The sequence below is a fragment of the Netta rufina genome (assembly GCF_964035555.1).
Source record: "Netta rufina genome assembly, chromosome: 4".
Lineage (NCBI taxonomy): Eukaryota > Metazoa > Chordata > Aves > Anseriformes > Anatidae > Netta > Netta rufina.
Window position 1 is genome coordinate 71,842,152 of NC_140127.1, and position 25,778 is coordinate 71,867,929.

Here is a 25,778-nt window from a genome sequence, read left to right on the forward strand (position 1 = left end):
ATGAAATCTCCTTCATTTTAGAAATCTTATCAATTTTTTAAAACTCAATGTGAAAACAGTTTGCTAAAATTACAGAAAAGTCAATTTCTGAAGTTTTCTGGAGGTGGTGAATCCAACTTCAACAGAGTATCATACATAGTGTTTATGCATGTTTATTTGGAAAGATTCTCCAGAAAAGCAGACAAAATGACATTTAGCAAGTATCAAATCCAAGACAGTAAACTGGAAAACATGAGTTTCTCATGCATCAAACACTTTAAAAGTCACAGTACTGAACACTCAAATCAATAAACGCATCCACATCTTTGTTGTGCTATATACAAAATAAACAGACCTTCATGCTACCCAGGTATGTAGTGACTTGTCCTTAAAATTTAGAGCATGACTTTTCTTGCTAGGAGAATCATAGAATGGTTTGGGTTGGAAGGAACCTTAAATATTATCTAATTCCAACCCCCCTGCCATGGGCAAGGACACCTCCCACCAGCCCAGGCTGCCCAAAGCCCCATCCAGCCTGGCTTTGAACAATTCCAAAGATGGGACATCCACAGCTTCTCTGGGCAGCCTGTTCAGTGCCTCACCACCCTCATGGTAAAGAATTTCTTCACTATATATGTAATCTAAATCTAGCCTCTTTTAGTTCAAATTATTATTACTCAAATTATTCAGTCAGATTAGCAAAATAATTTTGTAAGGCTACAAGAGAAAAAGTTGTGCCAAGGGGCTTTATTACTATTTGTGATAGCAGCCTTGATGAACAAATTGTCCTGTCTTGTCATTTAATGCAGTGCCCATTCAGCAAATATGAGAGAATAGGCTTCATCAGGAAGCTGTATCCTCATCCTTAATATCTGAGCTTTTTATAAGTCCTGACATGTGACTTGTGACTCTCTTCAAAACCCATATTGACTCGAGATACAAAATGCTGTATATTTTTGCTAAGCATATAAACATGCTTTCTCTTTAGATATTGCAAATTAAGTGGTCCTTAAGGTGCCCTGCAGCTGTGAGTTGCATATTTGGATTGCCTAACAGTTTAAGATAACTGGATAACTGCTCTGTGAAAGGTCAGATAACAGATCTGACTAACAATATGAATGTAATAGGGACAAATATTTGGAATCTCATGTGAGAGTTTGGACATCCTTCCCTATCCTTCCCATGAGCTTTCCATCAGAGGGACCACAGCTAGATAGCTGTGTCCAGCTTTTGACATACCATTTAAGAAGTGGTTCTTGAACTATTTGGGTTACTAGAAGCTGGGAAAGATTGAAAGTATGTGGAACAGTAGTTTTCCAAAGTGTGTATAATTTAAATACAAAGCATACATGTATTATGTTTTGCTATGTCCAGTTCAAAGTCGGAAAAGAAACATTTCTATTATGTTGCAGCAAAAAAGTGTGAGGTGAGGTTTGCCAGGTATTCAGAGAAACCGTTTCTAACAATAGTGGTAATACATCATGAAAACAGGCCTCTCAGGCAGTTGCTGCATAGTCTTCACTGAAGTCTTTTAAATCAGTTTAAACAGACACCTGTCAGGACTAGTATAAATACCATTATCCTGTCCAGAACAGAGGATGATTTAGATGGACACAGGGAGATGCTTACAGAATGAACAATCTTTTTTTAGACTGAGCTGTTCTGGCTCCTGCCAAAGATGCCTAATTGAGAAGTGAGTCCACTTTCCCTTCACCTCCGTTTGTGCACTGATCTGTTCTGTCCTGACTTAGGGAAGGATTCCTGCTGATGCCTCTGTAGGGTCTGAGCAACCCCAAAATGAAGTAGATATGTTCCTGGGAGAATGTGGCACTCAGGCAGCTTTGCAAGCCACTGTGGATGGACAGAGAATGAAAACCAGGCTGAGTTCAGAGGCTATACAGAGCCTTCTTCTTTCAAGCTGTGATTTAGAAATCAGAATCTGACAAGACATGGTGTGGCACAGTTTGGCTTACCAAGCATTTATACAATGAACCTTACATTTCAACCAATGCATTTTCCACAAAGAGAGCCCAAACTACCTTTCCTTCTGTATCGCGTGCCATAGGCATGGCTATATGTCCTGCAAACCCAGAATCAGACTAGGACTGAAAAGACTTCCAGACTCAACATACATGTACACATCACACTGACATCCAGGGTGCTCCAGCATCAGAACCAGCTGGTTCGAAGCTGTCGTGGTCATGTTTCCATAAGTTTCTGCCAGAAACTTCTGGAGCTTTCTGACTTTTTCCAGCTCTGAGCACGCTGTGAGATGTCGTGGTCTTTCCCTATGCTAAGCAAAGCTTTGCTCCTTTTGATACAAATCTCAGCTTTCTTGTTTTGTTATATAAAATCTTATCAGAAATGTTCAGAAAATGTGTAACAGGAATAAGAGGAAAAGTAACCATCTCTGATGTGGCACTTTTCAAAGAATAAGCTGCATTTTAATTAACCCTGAGGAGTTTAAACAAGACAAGCCAATTTGTCTATGCTACCATTAGAGTCTTGCTTCCATAGGACACTTTGGGTGGCAGATAACGGGTCAGGTTCATTTTAATTAACTCTGGATGGCTAAAAAAGACAGACATTTCTATCTCATCCGTCATCTCTAATCTTAACATCTTCCTCAAGAAGATTGGAATAATAATAACATGGTAGACTCCTTAATTTTAATCATTAATTGTCCATGAAAGAGAGAAAAAAAAAAAAGGAATTATGTTTCTTATACCCTACAAAGACCATTTTAGTCCTTTATAATACTTGTTTTAATCTGCTTTCAATTAAATAAAAAAATGTTGAAAACATTTTTTTTTTTTTTCCCCTGAAATGCAATTAATTTCAGATTAAACCTATTTTTGTTCTTAGCACCTTAGCAATTGGGGATCATGCACTGTGTAATCAGTGCTGGATAGACTAAGTCATGTAAGGCTCTGAGCAGTGAAGAACACACATTAGTAAAGAGCAAGGAGATAGGCACTTATACCTAGGAAGCTAGAGGAACAGTCTCTGTGTTTTCTACCTGGTTTCTATTTGCTTATTTTGCATTCAAATGTTACAGCCATAAAATTTCTGGGCCTGGAATCTTTGTTTCTGGCATATGACATTTAACACAACAGTATTCTGACCTGTGGTGGAAGTTCTCAGGTCTGTTGGCTACTGCCACTGAATTAGGGATTTTTCCAGCATAATGCTAATGAGAACACAAAACCACAGAGCTTGTGTAGCAGCAATATATGTTATTATCAGTAGGGAATATGTTGCATGCTACAACGTGGGGTAAAATCATCAAGGGACACTCCTGTAAGAGAAGGCTTTGTCAGTGGTTTCCCCTCTGAGCATAAAAAAATGTGGCAACACTCTAAGGATCTTTTGTCCCAGGATCTTTTGTCCCAGCTACAGAAACTTCTTGTTGGAAAATAAACTTCCAACTGTCTAGAATCACCAGAACTCTACCTCTGTAGACTTAAGACGTGAATGTTTTCCACATAAGGGCCACCTGATCAGGAAACAACTTCTAAATCACTAATCAGCTTAACAACAAGAGCTTATTGAGGTGTTATTTTGCCTGTGAAGACTTTGCCATACTTATCAGGTGTACTGGATTAAGCCAAGATGAGTATTTGCTATACAGCAATTATCTTATTTTTCTCATTATGTTAGCATTCAGCTTTCTTCGATGCCCTGTTTGAATCCTGAGGCTTTTTCCCAGTGTTACCTGCCAGTCTCAACATTTGTCATTTCTTGCCTTTAAAATTGTGCACTACTGTTATAACAGTAGATATGTTTTGTTCATATGAAACTCATTTCCCCCCTTTATGAAAAAAAGAAAGAAGTTTGAAAAAATACGTTGAGTCCCATTGCTTGAATTATTCATGGTTCTTCTAGTAATTTATGTACTAGCTCTATGATTTTCTTCTCAGTGGATCTTTAGTTTATACTTTTGGTAATATATAAACAATTCCACAAGTAATAAAGAAACAATCACTTGGCTGAATGTTTCACTTAGGAAAAAATCCCACAAACACTATGAATATGTCTTTTTCAATAAAGTGAGACAATTGGAGCTGGGTACAACTATGACACAAAGGTGAGCATAACACCATGGGCTTGCTTCTAATTTTCATATGATATAGATCCTGGGCCACAGTGGGTCTTTCCTTCCTTCAGCTTATCTGCCCCCTCACCCTGCTGTTTCCCATTGGAAATCAGAGGAATTAGAGACGTGGTCTCTGCTGCCAAACCTAGATGATGAACAATAAGCATATAAATCAGTGCTTGGTGGGTTGGGGACTGAGGCTTTTGAAGTTAGAGGAAAGACTTGCACTGATTTCAGTGCACTCTGGAGGGCTTGCCAGCCTTGCTTCCTCAAACAGCAATAGATGCTTGAGCTGTTGTTTGCATGAGCACAAGGGGAAAGCACAGAAATGGGGTTTTCAATGCATGCTTTATACACCCCAGTCTGGAGCCTGGCCTTGTTCCAGTTTCCATGTGGGTCACTGGGAACCGGTCTCCTCATTTAAGGAAAAGACAGCTCAGCTTTTTACAGGGCTAAAAGACTTACTTCAATGTGCCAAGGTCAGACCCTGGATCTAAGTAAATTTTGTCTGACAGTCCAGGGATCAACAACTAAGTTGTGTTCATTTGTCTTTTAATCCAAACCTTCATATGTGAAAATTCCTTCTTTTAATGCTAAAGGTAGAAGCAAAAAAGGTGCAGTGAATGTGGCCAGTAACAAGCCTGAACTGGAGAAGCAGGGATGTATCACCCAACCATTTGGAGACATAATTTTAATTATTTAGTTTATAAATGCACCACCTTTGACATTGCAGTCAACGTTTTAATTTCCTATGAAATACAACACAATTATGATCTACTGAAAGAAATGACAGCACAGTTTGTGTCACTCAGTGGAAAAATACAATCAGATGAAATGATTATGGAGGCTTTATTTTTGTTTATGAAGAAAATTATGCTTTCACACACTGGATAGCTGATGACAGTAGCTCATGACAGTAACACAATTCCATGGAGTAACTCAGTTATTAAGATAATTTCTCATAACCACTTCCCTAAGGCAAATGCTGAAATTTTCCCCACTTTTTAATAATAATAATTATTTTTATTTTTATTTATTTATTTATTTATTTTATATGTGTCCTTTAGTGGAAACCAAAGGTAATGATAATTAAAGTACTTTAAACCAAATTTGCTACTGCTTGATGAAAACCTCCATCAGCCTCTAGGTTCCACAATTTCAATTATATAGAGTTTCAGGCATCAGTTTTTGAGCACAAATCTTTTTGTAAAATGGGAAAACAAAGACATCCAAAAATGTAGCAATAGCAAAAATTTAAACCAATAAAATGTTATATCTTTCTAGAAAACTGTCCTAGGCTGGGCCTTAGAAGCCATCCAGTCATGTCAGCATGCAGCTGTGGAACTGGAGCTTTGCCAGATTTGTTCCTGAACACACTGAGTATGTGCTGAACCAATTATATTGCTTCCCATTTTGGAGCTGGCTTGTTTAATGCTGCTTGGAGGAACCATGTCCATCTACACGTTTCTCTATCTCCACTCACAAAACAGGTTCTCCTTTCTCTATGCAACTTACTGGTCCTTTGCTCCAGTTTGAAGTTCTTGAGCACTGAAGGATGGGAATGCACACTGGTCCAGAGAAGTTATTATTTTATTATTATATATTATGAAATATATATATGTAATATTGCAATATATACATTATTATAGTGATATTCTATGCAATACTGATCACCTAAGTGCTTTGCCTGAGGCTCCATTTCAACTTTTACCCATCACTTAGTGGCTCATAGATTTTCCACAAAGACATGTGAGCCTTTGTCACTATTAAATGACAGTCTCCTTGCTTGTAAAACAAATGCATCAGGCATTTTATACAAATTTTCCTAGCCTTTTTTTTTTTTTTTTTTTTTTTTTTTTTTTTTTTGTAAGCCTAGGAATCAGAAATTCCAAAGAATGAACACTAATTTTACATTAGTTTTCTTTTGCTCTTGAACAGTAGCAGTTCAATTCCTGCTTGTCAAATTTTCTGAATGATTTAAATGGTTCTCCATGGTTCATCTGCTTAACGTTTCTTCACCACACTTTTTCTACCTAGTAATTAAAATATAGAAAGAAACTAGCAAATACAAATTCAGAGCACAGCCTGATAAATACTTCCTTGTTTTCTCAAGGGTTTGTGGAGATTTTCTACTAAGCAATTTGAAGTGTAAATATGAACTAAATACTAAATATGAACATGAGCACAGTTGTTCTCCAAATGTCACAGCTCTTGTTGTTTATCTACACATTCTACTTAAAGAAAATCCTTGTGATTGATGCTGTGTATTGCTAGAGATTTCTTGCTAAGGGTTTTGGAGATGTCTGAGGAACAACAGAAGTGGTAGAGCTCCTCTTTTGCTTTAGCAATTCAATATTCCATGTTGTATCATTTGTTGAGGGATGTTGAGGGATTTTTGAAACAGCAGAGATCCCATGGCTTGCTGCAGCTGAGCAAACCAAGCTACCAGGACGACTATGAGAGGTTCCCATGACAGTGTTCCCACATCACCCAGTTGAGGAATTTAGAAAAATATTGTTGCCATCAGCTGGCTTCAAGGACGGGATCTACATGACTGCTAAACACAAGGGGGTCGTTTTCTTGCAGGTGGGGTTGTTTTTGTGCAGTTGTTTGTTTGAGTGCTTTTGACCAATAATCATGTGTGAGACACTATCCGCCCCTGTTAAGTTTGCCATAAGAGTCAGGCTATTCGGGTAATAAAGAGAGCATGATCTGAACATACTAGTGTCTGTCGTGTTTTCGGCCGTTCTTCCTGCAACCGAGGGATAGTCAAAAATTATCCTAGTTCTAGCCTACCATTAGGGAGATGGAGCATCCAGCCTCTCTGTTGCTCCCCAGAGCACTGGGGGGATGACAAACTTCTTAAAAACTCAGAATTCACGTGCTAAAACAGGCTCGCAGAAGCACCTTTTTCATCAGGTCTATTTTAATCTTTTCTTTAGCATCATCAGTCAGCTTGAATCACTTGATGTTCTCAGAATTCATTTTTCTGTGGATCATGGTATTTCCTTTGAGTATTTCTGAGCATCTTTGAATTGTCCCCTTCTGAACTCTCTGTACAGGACGTAGTTTTTAAGGGACAGATAGCTGTAAGCTATGCAGGAATCATAGCTAAGATAAGCTGGCAGGATGAAGCAGAAAGATATAGAGCCCAGCATGCATATAAATTGATGTGGTTTTAATGTGCTAATTGAAAGTCAACTTTCAGATCTATGCAAAAAGTTACCAGATGTAGCAGATCAGAGTTGTTCATTGTAGAGATGGCCTCTATGTTGTTTAAAATAAAATAAAATAAAATAAAATAAAATAAAATAAAATAAAATAAAATAAAATAAATCCCATACATGTGATGACGGAAATTGTCCCTAGCAAATGCAATCTGTTGAAGGGCTCCAAATGACCTACTTACTAATCTCTTCTAAGAGTATGATACCTGAAGGCAATAAGGCAATTTTTTCACACCTAAATTAAGGGTGTTTGTCATCTGAGAAAGATGAAGAAAATTCCAAAGAGACAGGATAACAATTAAGAATGTGAAAGGAAACTCTAGAAATACATGTAGATTTTTTTTTATTAACTGAGTTTACATAAGTTACTTTTCTGCAAGCTGCTCTGTGATAGCGCTATCATGTGCTGGATACATCTTGGCAAAATGAACATGAAGCTTATTAATGACACAATTTGCTTTTTACATTGAGATTTCTCTCATACACCACTGGGACAGCTTTTCATTATATATGAATTGTTTTTTCTTAAAGCACAGGTGAGATTACGGTACTGACAACCACCCTGAACAGTCCTCTTTGAAAATGCTTTAGTGTTATTACATTATCATAGTTATTTTACAAAATAGTAATAATCCCATTAACCTCATTAAAATGTCTACTGATATATGATCTTATTTTCTGGCTATGAAATGCAAGGCAGTGTATGCTGTACTAATGAGTCCTTTGAATGCTGAGGTTGTAAAGCTGGTACTCCCCTTGTGCCTGTTGCAGAATTTCTTCCAGAAATCTTTATTTTCAATCCCATCTCCTTGGATACCTGGTTGTCTCATTTAATAAGCTGTTATGAAGCTTCGCACAGAATCCTTTCCTCCATAAAACAGATGCAGAGTTATGTTATTTCTTGTTGAATATAAAAACTTTGTTTTAAAAGGCCATTCTTTTAAGCTTTGTTCTGTGCAATCCACTTCATATTTGTGGCAAATATTCCCTTGGACAGACAAAATGAGTTGAAAAATTTGCAGTTTCTGATTTACACAGTGTCTGCCAGAAGATGGAATTCAAAACAGTACATCCTTCTGTAATACATTTTTTTTTTTGGGTGAAGCCAATGCTATTCTACCTTCTCATCATTCACCTGCACTTAAAACAAAATAAAAAAAAATCGTTCAGGGCTGTTGAAATGTGTTAACTTAGCAGCTTTGAAGACAAACACCATGTATCTACCCACAGAAAATACTCTGCCTTAGGCAAAGCAATCCCAGTGACTTCTTGAGTTCACATTTGTAGAGATGCCTATTACAGTACCACAGTATCACACAGTATCACAGAATTTCTAGGTTGGAAGAGACCTCAAGATCATCGAGTCCAACCTCTGACCTAACACTAGCAGTCCCCACTAGGCTGCTTTACTCATAAAATTACTACTTTTTTGGCTTTAATTCACCATCCATTGATATCATGGGGGTCCTTCCATCCCACTTCAAGATGGAGAGTACTCCTACAGCTGAAGGAGTCCTACTCTATTCCTTTGTAAAATGAAAGCTTCCAAGATTAGGGGTTCCTGCTGAGGGAATTGTTTTGATAGAAGCTTTAAAAGTGCTGAGTGTTGAATGAAACAGCACACAAAATAGTCTGATAGAGCAGTGGAATCAGAGCAGGTTAATGCAATACAGCTCAGAGACAGTAGAAGCACATTGGCCATCAAGTGGTTCTTCACATTTCCAGTTCAAAGCTGCATGGTGGGATTGGCATATAAGTTGGAAATTGAATTCTTTGGAGAAGAGGTGTCAGAGAAGCATGCATTAGTTATCAATGTCATTATATTTCAAAGTAGTCCCATTGTTGTGTTAACCATAGGTCATGCTAGAAGGGAGCATCTAAAATGTTGGGTGAGGTGGGGGTCCCTGTGGGTGAGAAGAGAAGGGACTTTTATTTTCCAAGGGAGGAAAAAATGATGAATCCTACTGGTAAGAAGCATCACATAGTGTTTGGGTCACTTGAAAGCCAGTTGCCTGCCTCCCTGGGCAGCGGGGGAAATCAGTGAGCACCAGCTGCTTCATGGAGCAGGACCACCGCAGGCAGTAGCCCCTTAACCAGCAGCAGCCGGGTGGTTGGGAACTTCCAGGATCTTAATGCCAAGACCAAGGAGCTGTGGACCCTGGTTCTGATGCAGACCAATAGCCAAGGTGCAGGGCAGTCCCTGGGCAAAGTGTGTAAATATTTGGATAATTTGGAAATCCGGGGATTTGCCAGCCAACCAGGAGCAGAGGTGGTGAGCAGGTTGACTGGCTGAAGACCAGAATCATGGGGATGATAAAAGGCTGGAAGTTGTGTTTAATTCTTTATAGGAAACATGGAGAACATTGCAGCAGCAGCAAAGTGGTAGAGAAACTCAATGCAAATAGGATGTTTGTTAACTTTTATTTGAACTCTGGGACAGAAGTCAGGTATCTGACAGAAACAGTGACATGAGTAATAAAAGAAAGGCCACAGGTGCTGGGGGATAAATATTGAATTCCAAGATGGATGGTAACTTCTTCTGCAACAACAGTAAATGTGAGGTAGATACTTGAGAAAGTAACTGTCTGAAAAAGAGACATCCATAATAGTATTTGAACAAAGAGTAGGCATCGTCTTATTAAAGATGTACCTTGTCCTTGATGGCATCAGAAGAATGTACTCAGTGGAGTGGTGGTGGACAAAATATCTGAGGCAGAGCTCAAATACCCCTTTTAATTGCAAACAAACCAAGAAAGCATTTGAAAGAGCCACTTGCTCCCATTTCCCATTAGGACAGACCCTGTCAACAAGATAGAGCTATAAAGAACAAAATAGACACTAATGTTTTCAAAGTCAGATTGTGAAATAGAAGGACCAGGAGAGTGAATTGACTTATTTACCTGGTACCAGCAAAGCTATAAAAAGAGACTCAAGTTTTTACGTACTTTACTAACTCAATAGGTTTGTAAAGGAGGAACACTTGTGATGTCTCCAGCACTGGGGAAGATGACTGAGTTTGTGCTCATGCAATGAACTGCTTGAGAAATGCCATTTTCATAAATTGCTGCTGAGGTTGTATTTTGTACCCAAACTGTTGCAGCTATAAATATCACCATTGAACAGCAGACAGTGGAAGGGCTTAAGCAGCACTAAGGTATGTAATAAGTGAATTTTTGAGCTGGGGAATGATGGTAGAAGCACATACCACAGCTTCTAGTGGGATCTGGGAAAAATCAGAGCTAATGGACCGAAACAAGTAAACAATAGTGCAGACTCCATGTAACATAAGATAAAAGCTAACACAGCAAGGCAAATAGGTTGATCACAATAAGTGTGGTGACATTCACACTGTATTCATCCCAGCAGAGAAAAAAATGGATATAAAGATGTCTTGGAACAATGATCTATATATCTAATTTATCTACTGAAACCAGTTATCTGAGAGCACTGCAGTGCTGAGATACCAAATGACAGCAAGGTATAAATCTTAACAGGAGTTTGAAAATCTGGAAAAATTAAATTCTGGGAGGCCATCCTAAGGAGTTCCCGTTGTGACTTGATTCTACTAACTTTACCTGCCCAAAATTTAAGTGTAATGTCAAGTCAGTGTAGATTCAGTTAATTTACCAACCTCTACGCTTCTTCAAAGACAATTCATGCCATCCAATTTTTACATCTGTTTGGGAAAAGGATGAATTTTCTACTGTAATTACCACTTTTTCTCCACAGACATTAAGAAAAAAACAATTGCCAGCATGGTCTCCTATAAAAGCAGTGCTTTATTTTAGTCCAAGGATGTAAAATTTTCAAGGATTTAATTAGGGGATTATATTGTTAATTAGAATTGGCCATAAGCCATTCAGGACTGTTGACAGGAGAGACTGGCAAATACTTACCCCATTCACCTGAGAATACAAAGGTTGTTCTTCCCCTCCCAACAGCTACAAATGTATGCCTTGCAAATTGAATACAAACCTGGGCTGCTGGTTTTAGTCAGGCTCTCTAGAGGATTTGATAAAATGCAGTGAAGCAAAGTCCAGTGCAAGCCTGGAAAAAGTAATTAACAGATAGTAGTATAGGGTGAGAGAGAGAATATGCTCTCTGTCCCCATCAGATTTTAAAGAGTCACTTAATAAAGCAACTTTTCTCTCTAGGCTATTAATCTCTAAACTGATACAGGAAGAAGATTTTTGAAAAGGTACATGAAAATAATGTAGACATTGAATAATCTCAGTGAAAGGCTGGAGATATTTTCTTCTGGCCTTGAGAAATATTTCTTCTTAAAAACTGTAATATCAAGGAACATATTAGGGGCTGCATATTCAAAAAATTCAGGTCAGTTTAAAACACCATGTTAAAGGCCTCTTGGAGGAATGCACGCAGACATTTTTGTATTGCCATCGTCTGTAGACATATGACTCACATTCATAGACTAAGCTAAGTAGGCAATTAGTGGAACCAAACACATTTTTTTGTTTGCAACATCTATCAGAACCTATCTACGAAGGGGCCACATTTTGGCAGGCATGGAATTAAGAAAAAGTCTACACAGGCAGAACTAAGTTGTGTGGTATCCCATTTGCCCCCAGTTAAGATTGTGTTTATACGCAGTTCCTGCAAGTCAGTTGATGTGCAGTCACTTGTTAAATCACAGTAACTGAGATATGGAAGAATTGAGTGTCTAGCTGGAGGTCAGAGAGGATTTCAGTATCAGATCCTAGGAGCCAAAGCCTGTTCTGAGTTGCTTTCTGATGCGTTAACCACTGTGACTGCCTCTCATCTAGAGGAAGTTATTGTTCAATATTTTCGACATCACTACAGTTGCACCATTTCATTCTCCATTGCTGATTCAGATTCAGTGCCTTGTCTTAAAGTTTTAATAGTGTGACTGTTAAACTAAAAAGTATATGCTTTGTTAAAAAAAAAAAAAAAAGGTACAAGCTTTGTAAAGGCACTCTGAAAATTAGCTGTCTGAGAAACGAGTTCATAGCTTAAGGCAATATTTCTCACAACTCTTCATTTTGTGAAAAAGAACAGTCTGAGCATTTATTCCAAGAACTGAAAACAGTCTTTGCCACAACCAGGTGAAAGCACCTGGTATTAACACATTTTTGATTTGTTCCCTATTTTAAAAAACTTACAATTGCTGACAGTTTGTACTACAAAGTATGAGAAATTTTATGGTATTTCACTGCTTTTGGTTGTAAAGCTTAGCTGTTCCTGACTTACCAGCCATGTTTCTTTGCAGAAACATTAATTATCAGAAAAAGGGCCCTCCCTTTTCCCTGCCCACTGAAAACAGTAGTACCTAACTGTGGCATTTTATGAGTTGCCAGCAGTAAGACAAGGGTGCCATCACAGCCAGCTCCATCAGATCATCACATTGCAATTCTTCCATCATGACCAATAGTCACCATTATCTCCAGTCCCTTTTGATGTTTGATGTCAGTTAGATGAGCACCTCACACCACCACCAAGAGCTCCATTATGCTTCCCTCCATCCCCTCTATCTGTGCCGGCACAAGGGTGCTGTTCCCTCTCCTCAACATGTTGCACTACTTCTAGGGTAGACAGACCTACGTGCTTGCAGGAGTGGACTCCTTAATGATTTCATGCTGTGCAAGGCAATGGAAGTCTTAAAGAGCTGCAGAGAGTGGCGTTATAAATTAGGAACCATGGTTTAATTACCCATTGACTTTGACACTGAAAAGAGAGCGTAACTTCAAAGGAAAGCAAATGAGCAGTCTGAAATATTTTCAGGATGAATTAAAAAAATCCTTTTCTATTATTATTATTATTAAATGTAGAAGCAGGCTTGCACATATCATTTATAAGATTCTGATACCTCTAAGAATATCCTCTGAATGTATCAATCAGTGCATGGAATTGACTGTGGAAATGGCATCTCTCAAGGAAATACCAAAAAAGGAAAAAAAATATCAAGATAAATGTCAGCAGCATAACTAGGTATGTCTTCTGCAGCCTGTTATTTGGTAAAGGGACATGAAGGGTGGGCATAAAATCTGGATAGGACCAAAGCTGTTCAGGAAGAAGAAATGAAGCAAATTGATATAAAGTAGACCAATGGAAGAGATTCAGCAAGACAGGGATCTGGGTGTTCTGAAATCAGTTTTTAATCCAGTCCACATTAGCAATGTATTGCAGCCCTGCTAACACCAGCAGGAACCAGATCAGTTGCCATCATCCAAACATGGCTTTCAGAAACCAAGGCAGGAAAAATTAATGCATCTCTCTTTCTCAGTTGTTTATATCACAGACCTGAGAAAGCCATGCCATTACGTTCCTGAGATTAGGCTAATTAGTCCCACTTAGAGGAAGCAGATTAAGGCAGGAACAGAAGTGTGCTGAGAGTGCTCTGCTTTCTAAACCTCAATTTAATATCTCTGCACAGCATTTGTAATGTGTCGCAGAGCTAATCTGGAGATGATGTGGGCACCTCCACAGGTATCTTCCTACCTTGCATCTGGAATTATCAGGAGCAAGTCTCAACCACGAAGGGCAGTGCTGGGCAGAATATCATGCCCATGCAGAACGAGATGTGTTTGAAGGGTGTTTTTTTTCATAGTGCTCATGCATGCTCATGCATCAGACACCACTCGGGCCTTTGCTTTGCCTTTGCTTTCCTAGGCTGCATCTTCTAAGGAATGAAGAAGTTATGCTTCTGGTTGGCAATGGGCTCATAAATGTGCTCACTATAAAAAGAATATATCTTGTTTGTCTTCAGTTGTTCAGAAATGACTGCTGAGATGGACCTGTGATGAAGCATCCTCTGTTAGGGTCTCTGTTTCTTCAGTCATTGTTGACTCTCCCACCTGACATCATTAGTCCTTTTTTCTTGGGTAGCAAACAGTATTTATCTTACCTTTTCTCTCTCCCTAAACGGATACGGATTCAATCTGAAAACCTTTCTGCAATTTTCTGTGTGGGATTCAAACTGGTGCGGAGAGAAACCAAATAAGCAACACAACTCGTCTCAGAAAGGATGAAATACCTTGTTCCTATTTGATGACATTTTTTTTTTTTTTTCATTTGTCATGATGTAAACCTAGACATGACTGAAACAACATAAACATGACAGTATATTTACTGACTGTTACAGTAAAGTTTACTTTGCATCTTATTTGTGAAGCTTTTATTGAGAAATTTTTGTAATGCAGGCTTTACATTTACTGTATGCAGAATTACACTTTATTATGCTCACCCCCCCAAATAAAAGCTCTAAATGGAGGCATTTATCAATAAAATTATTTTATTTAATAAACATCATGAGATAAACAAACTCATACAACTTGAAAAAAAGTAAATGCTTTGAGAATTCATTTCTAGATTCAAACAATACAAAAATCATATAAATGGATAAAGAATAACGCAAATGCTATTGAAAAAGTGGCTTGTAAATATTAAACTAAAGATGTCAATAAATGGTGTGGTATTAACCCATATGTCTTTTAATTATAGCTAAAAAAGGCAACTAAAAAGGGATTTTCTTTATATATTTCCTTTTGATTTAAAATCTAATTAATGTTAGGAATAAATGAACACTTTATTTTCTTTCTTAAAATCAATAACTTTAAGTAACCGTGTTTAAAACATTTCATTTCAGAAGAAAACTCCCATGAATAGTGTAGGATCTTTCCATTCAGTATATTATATCTTATATTCACATATATAAATACATATATCCTATAGTGTTAGGAAAAAAGACATTAATTATGTTTTATAATTATGCTAATGACACAGGTAGTTATGAATGTAGCGAAGCTCATAGACAGATAGATAGATAGATAGATAGATAGATAGACCAACAGACCTGTTTATTAGTATGCTGTTTATAGTCATCATTACTCTTTCGATTAAGTGCAATAGTAAATCTCCTGTTGGATTCAGTGAAAACAGAATCAATTCCTCTATAATTTCATGCATGGCAGGAGAATTGCCTTGAATCTGCTGTGTTCCATTTTAAACCCTAATTTCACAATCTTTAGGTTTCGGTGTATTTCCAGCAGCCTGACTCAGTCCTTGGTGCAAGACTTGTGGTTAACTACGTGCCTAATTATTTGCAGGGTTTGCTTTCTCCTAAACCAGAAGATAACAAGGGGATGAGAAATGAAACGTGAAATGTTCTGTATTTACACATTTAAGTTAGAGCAGTTCAGAGCAATGGCCCAGCTCCTTCAGCATGCTGCCTCTGTAATGGCCAGCACCAGCTGCCTCAAGAAGGGCTGGTAGAAACTCTCAAACATGTTGACACACCATAACCTCGGCTGAACATTGCACACTTCCTCTAAAGAGTTGTGATCTGTGAAGCACCACATTTAATTTATCTTCCAGCACTTGTGTTGTCATTAAACACAACAAGCCTGGATACCCTTGTCATCCTTACAAATATCCCTGCTACTTTTGCTTTTGCAATAGTCTTTGCTAGAATAATGAGTTCTTGGCTTCATAATCTACTTTATGTGAATATGCACTTTATAATGTACTGTGTGTGAATATGACATTTTGCCTGGTTTGGCTTTCCCAACATTTCATTTTATTTACTGGTGCTGTGCAGTGGAAAGAACAAATCATCATAATTACATTATCATAATTCCCATTCACATAGTTTTCTACATAACATCTTCTTTAATACACAGCATTTTAAAAGAATTACTCTCTTTTCCTTTTTCTGACTTACTTTCTTCCCATTCCCCCAAAATAAAGACCATAAAGATTAAAAACAAAGCAAACAAACAAACAAAAAATGATAAAATCATTGAAACTTCAGGGTGTGATGGAGTTTTACATGTTGGACTATTTTGGAGCTTTTAATATTTTTTCACAAAACAGTGGTTTCTTGACACAGTGAATGAGGTCCACATTTGGTTTTCCCAGTAAAACTCATGTGCATTACCCAGTTTTATTCCTCAGCAGCAGAATGCATATCCCAGCTGGGGCAGTAGCTACTCTTGCTCTTGCCATCAAAAATTATCCCTAAAAATGCCATAATAACACTACTCCATTGCTTCCAGGGCAAGGAGAGCTTGCTCATACCTGGCTTGGCTGCCTCTAGAGAGCACTGCAACTCTGTTTTCTAATCATACCGTGTTCTTCAGATGCAGACTGTGAAAATTCAGGTTTCTAATAGGAATCTCAAAATCCATCTGAAGAGTAGTGAAATAAAGGGCTACCTTAATCAATCTCCACGAAAATTAAAAAAAAAAAAAAAAAAAAAAAAAATCTTCAGGAATTTCATTCCTCTTGTAGGCTTAATCACCTGTATGTAGTGAATGGGTACCTCTGCACCTTTGTGCTTCCCTAATTTGGATCCTCTACTGTGCTAACACACCTAAGTACATTTTCAGAAAAAGGTAATGTGATTTACTAAATGATCATTGTATGGGCTATTCACGTTAATTCTTCATAACAAGATGCTTATGCAGCTAATTCACTTTGCCACTCAAGCAGTTCTAAGAAATGCTTGCAAAGATGACGGAAATTCATAAAATCTGGTACATTTTCAGAGAAAGTTTGGAATAATTGCTGTTTTGTTGTTTGGAATAATAAGATTTGTTTGAACCTCGTCTTTCTCAGTAAAAAAAAAAAAAAAATCTTCAAAGAAAAAGTAACACCTAAAACAATTCTTGGGTTTAAATTCAGGGCAGAAAGGGCAGGTGTTGTGTTTGTTCATCCCCCCAAATCTGAGCACAATAGCTGCTAATGGGCAGCACCAGCACTGACCCTGACCAGTACTGCAACTGGCAATAACTCCATCCGGGAACCTCACACAATCACATGGGCCCCAAACTGATCAAACCTGTAACTGGAATACAAAAAAACTAGAAAAGACAAGCTCGAACTAGTCTGAGAAAGTTGGCAACATCCCAATTATGGAAAAAAAAAGAAAAGAAAAAAAAAAAAAAACATTAAGAAAAATCAATTCAGTAATGCTCTAACATTTTCCAGGCATGTTGCTTTCATTCCTATTTGTTGGACTTAGCATTTTACAAATGGGTTGAGATGTGGTTCCAAGATACTTGATAAAGGGTCTTTATGATTCAAAAAGTTCCACTTTAATAGCTTTTCTCTCACCTTCATCTGCAAGCAATATTGTAGTCTCCTGCATTCAGTGCACACACATACTCCATGCTGTTGCATGGCGCTCTCATCAGACTGTTAATTAGTTCTGATATATTAACCCACTAGGCTGTGAAACAAGTCTTGGAGAGAGGCATGATTTATTTTCTTCTTTATGTTATTTTACAGCAATAAAACTCTATCAATTTCTGTGGTGTTACTCCCAAATTACACAAGGGTGAGCAACAAAAGAATTGAGGCTTGTGAAGTGGAGAGTGCACCCAGGACACCTTGAGAAGGAAGCTGTTAGAAGAGTGCAGGTTATTATTATTGCCTTTGCCAGTGATAAACACAGACAAGTTCAGGGAGATGCAAAGCTTCTCAGCTTCCATGGAAGAGCTCAGATTTTCACTAGATTTCTCCTCTGTGTTGCAAATAAACCTAATTTTTAAGTCCCCATATTAAATAAAAGTACAGCTCTATTCCCAACAGCAATGCACACATTTCACTCGCTGCATGCCTCATCTTTTCCTAACTCTTAATTAGAGCTGACGGATGCTTCTTGCCAAACTGATTTTGATCTCCAGTGCGCTCACATCACTATGCATGTTTATACAAACACTTAATCACCAGTGTTAGTTGAAAATGCATCTCTCTGCCATGCATATGGGTAGGAAGATGCTGTGGCTTCATTCAGCAGTTCCTTTGTTCAGGCATGGACCCTGGTGCTAAATGGAGTATGTCAGCGTTTCCATGGAAACCAATCGAAATTCATGAAAGGACTGATTTGACTAGCTCCAGCTAGCAATGTTTTATTTCATTTGAGTGCACAATAGCAAAAGATATTACTTTCATCTACTTTAAAAGAGAGTGGATTAAATTGTTGCATCAGAGCTTCATGGTAGCAAGAAAAACAATGTTATTCAGCTGATTGCAGGAAGGTTGTCTGTTTATCCCTTACTGTGACAACCAGCTCTGTGCACATTGTGGTGCCACAGACGCAGCTGCAGCGAAGAAGTGCAGAAGAGACAAGTCCTGCCCTTTCCTTCCCCTTTGCCCACTGTAAGAAGCAGGACGGATCCTGCCCCAGGGTGCTGCTCAGCCCCAGCCCATCTCTGCCTGCTCCTCATCTGCCTGTGGGCATGAACTCCTCAGCACAGTGCAAGACCCCGCTGCAGTGCAGGGGACGCTAACTAGATCTTTAGAGGAGGATTTGCCCTAACGGCAAGACTCCGGCAATATAGACGGCAAGACTGGCAATGGCATGGTTCCTCCATGTGACACTCTGTATAGCACAAGGACTTCTGTGCGGCCAAACATTCGCAGTGGTTTGCAAGGCACAAGGACACTTTGCATGCTGCTGGCTCCATACCACAGCCATTCATTCATAGAAATTGTCACCCCTCCACCTCTGAGACTGAACAGGTGGGCTGGGAGAAAGGAACCATCACTCTCCTTATCCATGAAGAAAAGTGTGATGTTTGCATGGTGCAAAGCTGCAGGATATTCACAGCCTTGTTTCAGCAGCTATGCTATCCAGCAAACAGGTCAAACATCCTTCCAGTTGCTTTCATTATCTTTAGCAGCAAAATACATAATAAACTTACTCATCAGATCATCATATTCCAGCTGGGGGAATCTGATGCATACAAGAATTATTCAGGTGTTACCTACCCTCACTTTACCGGTCATTTAACACAGAGAGTCTTGATTCGTATAATCCTTTCAACTGGAAGCAGAAACTGCAAAAAGTTTTATACCAGACTTTATTTACTATCTTCTGCATTGTTGCAGTAATAAACTCAGCATGATTATATATGTAATATTAATTTAAATCATTGCAAACCTAGCATTTTGTGTATGATGTATCTTCAGTTTGAAGCTTCTTAGATCCAATTGTGTGACCCACAGCAAAATTGTTCTGTATGATTGTTCTTGCAAACTGCATACCAAAATTCAGTATACAGCTCTGTACAGTGCTTGCACAGTACAATGAGTAATAACAGCAGAGAGAAATGAAAAAGTATGGAGAAGAGAGGAAGGACAGGTTTGCTGTATTCAGCAAAGGTTTCACAGTTGCTGCTGCAGCGTAATCCATTAATATATATATACTGTAATAAGACACAGGTTGTGTCCATGCGAAGCAATACATTTTGTTTCTATAGGGAGCACTGAAGTTCCATGTTTAGTAAGACTGGAACTTCAGCTCATATTATACCCCTTAAAAGATAAAATGTGGAAATTAATGGTTCCATTAGGACTAGTTTGAAAAGGGAATAAAATTGCACAGGAAAAAGGGAGAGGGAACAAGAAGAGGGAAATATCATCTTAAAGCCCCAGTTAGGCACCTTCAGCCTAAACTGAGCAGAAATTAAGTGTTAGCCTCTAAGTAAACTTGCAGTACCAGATCCAAAACCCAATCTGATACTGTCACATTGGGCTATGCCACCCCTGGCTCTTGAATACTGTACTCCCATATAAAATAAGGAACCAGTCAGGCACATAGGATCCCTGCTACTGTGAGGAGAAAGCTAAGAACCTCTAGAAGATAAAGAAAATACCTTGTATTGGGTTTTTGTAGTGTGTTTATGTGGCAAGGGTTTACGTGGCAAGGATTTGGCAGTACCAGGGCCTGCAGGGGTGGCCTCTGTGAGCAGAGCTCAGCGGCTGCCCCATGTCAGATCAGAGCCAGCTCCAGCTTAGTTAGTGAGCAATGCTGGTCTGGGAGAGCAGATTGAAAAGGGGGAAAACTGCTGTGCTACAGCAGCTGGGAGAAAGGAGTCAGAAAATGTGAGGGAAGCAGCCCTGCAGCCCCCCAAGGTGAGTGCAGCAGGAGGGCAGGAGGGGCTCCAGGCACGCAGCACAAGTTCCCCTGCGGCCAGTGGAGAGGCCCCTGGTGGAGCAGGCTGTCCCCTTGCAGCCCATGGGTCCCGCATGGAGCAGATCTCCATGCTGCAGCCCATGGAGGAGCCCCCGGTGGAGCAGGTGGATGTGGCCTGGAGGAGGCTGCAGCCCATGGAGAGCCCCTGCAGGAGCAAGCCCCGGGCAGGAGCTGCAGCCCGTGGAGAGGAGCCCACGCAGGAGCAGGGGGCATGGGGGGAGCTGCCACCCGTGGGGGACCTGTGCTGGAGCAGTTTGCTCCTGGGGGATGGACCCTGTGGTACAGAGCCGTGTGGGAGCCGTTCGTGGAGTGCTGCTGCCTGTGAGATGGACCCCACATGGAGCAGGGTCAGGGAGTGACCATGAAGGAGAGGTGGAGACCAAGTGTCAAGGACTGACTGCAGCTCCCATTCCCCACTCCCCTGCACTGCATGGGAAAAGAGAGAGAAAAGGCTGGATGAGGGGAACGTGTGTTTAGTTTGCCCTTAGTTTCTCCCTTCTTGAGTCTGCTGGTGATATGCAATAAATTATATTAATCTCCCTATGCTGAGTCTATTTTGCCCATAATGATAATTGGCGAGTGATCTCCCTGTCCTTATCTCAATCCACAAGTTCTTTTCATCATACTTTCTTTCCCTATCTTATTGAAGAGAGAGAGTGAAAGAACAGCATCATGGTGTTTAGCTACATATGACTGTGAAACCACCACAACAGATCATGATGCTGTGAAGCAGAATTTTGAATTAAGGCCAATTTTACCTTTATACCTTTTTACCCACAATAGTCCCAATGACATAGCTAATATTACTTACGCTATGCTGCATCTGTTTTGACCATTACTTTAATTAGTGAGTGATCTACTTGTCCCTATCTCAATCCGAACTTTGCCCCTCTTCAGCAGCTGGGAGTCCAGGGCTGGGCTGCAGCATAGAGCAGATCCTCTCTTAAGAGCCAGACCTGGGATCATCTGGAAGAACCCTTCTCTGCTGATGCTCTCTTGCCTACAGCCATTCCTTCAAAGATGGGAAAAGCCCTTGTATTTTCCTTGGCCAGCACTCTTGATGGCCAGCACTGATGATGGTTTGGAGGTAGATGTTGGCATCTCTGTGTATTCACACAGGATCTGCAGGCACAGGATATACAGGTTTAAGAGAGCTCCCCATGCTGCCATAGGAAAAGGTTACCTCTCTGGGATATGTGGAAAATGTTGGACATGAAGAAACTACTCTTCTCTGAATGACTGGCAGTTGCCCCTTCTTTCTACACCCAAGTCATTCCTGTCTACACAGCTCTGAAGAGCTAGAGGTACTTTATTGCTTTTGTCTGAAATGTTGGAAATAAGATGGAGTCCATTTAAATCTAGTTTATGTACCCAAATCCTGTTTTCAGTCTGGGGTATTAGTCATCTTAATAGCAGGTGAAGAGCTATCTGTTATTTTAAGTAGCTTAAATTCCTCATAACATTGCATGTCTGTCCCTATATTTCTTTCTCTTAATCTGCAGCTCTCACCTTTACATTTATGATTTCTTAGCTATAAAAGGAGCTGCACCCAAACATCACTTTAAAGTTTGGAAAAGTTTGCACGTCAGTCCCACTGTGATGCAAAACACTTTCAAAGAGCTTTTCCACAATAAAGGCACATCCACTTTTTGCATTTGAAGTACCTTTAAAGAAATTTGAATTGAGCTACTTCTCTTTTCTCTTAATAAAGGAATACACCATAGTGCTCAGAGAGAAAGAAAGGGCCCTTTAGGACCATTTGTCACTGGAATTATGGAAAAACGCTGAGACTACCTCCCCCATAAGATAAAAATATAGAGCCTTTGGCCCAGTTCTACAACATATAGATGATTATCAACACATTTATAGTTGATAATCAACATATAGTTGATTATCTTTGTACATGGCAATGACACCACTGAAGACATAGGAGTAAAAGCAATGTTTGAAGAATTAAGCTCAGCTACAAACTGGGCTGGGAGAGCCAGCAGCACATTGGGCAGTAGCTGCCTTTATGGGGGTATAGCTGTGTAGCAATGGCTTAAAAGGGACTGGTTATTTGTTATTTTGCAGGATATAACATCTACTTAGTAACTTTAAAATGCTGCTGAAACAGGAGATAAAGGACTGCAAATATTTTAGCATGGGGCAGATTTCTTAGTGCATGGGGATATCAGAAGAGGTTGATGGGCTTAGTGATGTAGGGAACGGGGTTGTGCCATGGACCATTCTGCCCTGCTCACAACCTCCATCTCCATCACTGGCGCGGCAATTGTACAACTATCATTTCTGCAGGAGAATGTTTCAGAAGCACGCACCTGGTTTCAGGATATGCCTCAATCAGTTCTTATTAGGTACTTAAAAACTAATCAGCACCTTGTATGCTTTCACAGTGCCTAAAAAACCCACTGCTCTGTACCTCTGTTGTTATATACATTATGTTCTAATACTTATTTATGTCATACAGTAAATACAAAACAATGCTGACTAGTCACTGATGCACTTTTCTGTATATATAATTTATTGTTCTTTGTTTTGTTTGCTGTTGTTTGATGCTTTTTTTTTTTTTTTCTTTTTTTTTTTAAATTGTATTAAGATGATAGTAATCACTTGCAGAAATGAGTTTTGATAATACAGATGGTTAAAGTGCTCACTGCCAGCTTATGGAACAGCAATAAAACAAGATAAAAGGAATGGTAATTTCAGAGGAGGAAAAAATAACATTCACTTTGGAAGCAAAGGCAGTCAATGCTAATGGCTTTAAATTCTTTTCCTTATACAATTAATAACCCAGTGACATGGATCTTTTCAGGCTATTACTGAGGAGCTGTGTGTTTGATACCATTGTCGTCACTTTAACAAATTGTTGTATGAAATAGCCCTTCAGAGCTTTCGTTGATTGATAACTGAGTTAAAGAAACTTTCCTTTGTGGAAAAAAACAAAGTAAGGTGGAGGGATGCAAATGACTTCTAACTGCAGATCAGAAAAGGGGCACTCCATCATTCTGTCTGCAACTTGTCAACATAAATTTCAGTAAGTGTTGTTTCAAAAAAAAAAAAAAAAAGGTAAAAGAAAAAGAAGAAGGACTGAGACTGCTATTTTAAACATCAATATTTCAAACAAGTTCCCAGATAGTTTACACAGCAGGCTTAAATTTTGCATAAATTAACAGAGAAAACTATTTTAAATCTCTAGATAGCACTGACTGATATTCTCCAATGGTTGCTGTGCATCATTTCTACTTGAAAGATTCCCCTAACATGAAAACCATGATAGCTACTCTTTGTTATGCTTTACATTTTTTTCCCCTCCTAAGAGTAGGACTCAGCTGTTGCTTCACAGACATATAGTAGGGCAAAGATTTATATGCTCACAGAAAGTTCAGATATACAAACCCTGCTCTGAAGTGCAGAACATATAAATGCTGACCTACATAGATCACCGTGTGCTATGCCTCTGTTGTATTTATTGGGTAAAACAAGGTTACGCCAGACTGCAGTTTGGAAATGACTCCTCAAAGGAATATCTGCAGGTAAAGGAAGAAGGGGTGTAACAGGCGCACTAAGCAGTATGCTTCTTTTGATGAATCAGTGCTTTAAAAAAGCCATTCACTGGTTGAATGGCACCCCTTCCCTGACAGACACGGTAATCTAGAGCTTCAGCAGTTAAGGTCATAAGCACAGCAGAAAATGAATTGCTTATGCTAAATGAATCTGATATACACAAGGCCCACAACCTGAAATGACTGTGAATAGGAGATGCACTAACAATCCCAATCACATGTTCATTAAAAGACCCGTAGCAATTTTTACAAATTTTGAAGTGTGCTGGCTAAAGCCACATAGGTGAAACCATGATATTTACCCTCAGATTCCCCCGCAGGTATTGCAGAGCAGCGTCACTCAGCACTAGCAATCTGCTGCCCTCTGTGTATCACAGCTGTGTAGGCAAATGGCTTTTGGACCCTCTAGGTTCAAAAGGATCTGGGGAAAGAGCAGTTCACCTGGAGTAAGATGGAATCAGTAATACATAATACTCTGAAATAATGTTACGTTTTGGTGCCTGACATAGTATACTTTAATTTAGAACACATTTCCAGATGCTGAAACTATTTAATTTCCACAGAAAGTGAACAATGTCCCCATCAAATAGAGTAAGTAACCTTTGAAAAATGTTACTTAAGTCTAAAGACAGGGGAACAAGCTGGAAATATTTGCATTATACAGCATTTAAATAGTGTGAGAATTCACCTTCAGTCCTTACTGTGTAGGTCATCCTTGAAAGTAAGAAAGAAAAGCAAGGAAGAAAGAAGCTGAAAAGAAAAAGCTGTTTTAATTCACCTCAGTGCCTCAGTGCCTCAACTAGTAGAAGAAACACATTCCAGATTTCTCTTGCCCTGGACAAAGCTATTAGCGAAGAAAATGCCTGTATATGTGTAGTTTAGTCCACTAATTTGTCACAATTCAGTAATTATGAGACATGTAAGGCTGAAAAAATAACACTGAGTTTATAACAGATATTAACTATGGCTAAAGAACAAAAGCAATCTGAAAGACTGGAAGTTTTAGAGTGAACATAGGCTGCATTTTTTAATCTGTATGATGAAATGTTTATTTCATTTAAAAAATGCACTGCAGGCAGGCCAATAGGTCTGTGTATTTAATGTTGCCTGACACTTCCCATTACAAGAACCTGTTTTCAGATACTCATACTGCTGACAAATGTGAACTGTTTAGACTGAAATATCTCATGCTAGATGTCTACCTCAGAATTAAATCTGTGGGGAGTTTTCCTCAAGGAAAGTTCAGTGTTCTATATTTATTTATTTATTTATTTATTTCAAGAATAGGACAAGTTAAAAATACTGCATTCGCTTCCTATTGGATATATAGGCATTTTTTTTGTTGTTATTGTTGCACTTTTTTTTTTTTTTTTAATTATTATTATTATTTACTCTAAAGCCGGAACACATCCATCCTGCTAAAGAGTTGTTCAAAGTTCACTGGGGGGTCTTGTCTATTTATTGGTGTTTTGTCATCAGACATGTTGCTGTCCATATAAAAGTGGTTATGGTGCCCTTTTAACTCATGGTTTGGGATGGACTTGCAAAAAAGCAGTGCACTGTGATAAACATCATGGATAGCATGGTCTCACTGAGAGCTTCTGGTGTCTAAGAAATAGCACCCTGAGACTGTAGTGCTAGATTGATTTTGAGTGGAACAGGGCAGAGAAAGTGTCTTTCCTGCCTAGTCCAGGCACTGTATGTTGAGATCCAGGAGGACGATGGAAAAATAAAGGCTAAAAATAAGCACACAAAATTGCAGTTGATTTGATTCTGGTATTTCTCAGTATTTCAACGTTGTTTTTGCTCCATTAACAGTTATCTTGAAATATAGTTATGTTAATAAGTTATACAGTATTTATCCTTCCATTTATCCTTCCATTCATCTATCTATCCTTCCATCCATTCATCCATCCACCTAAATTGTCTTTGGCTCCAAGCCAGTTACTATCCTA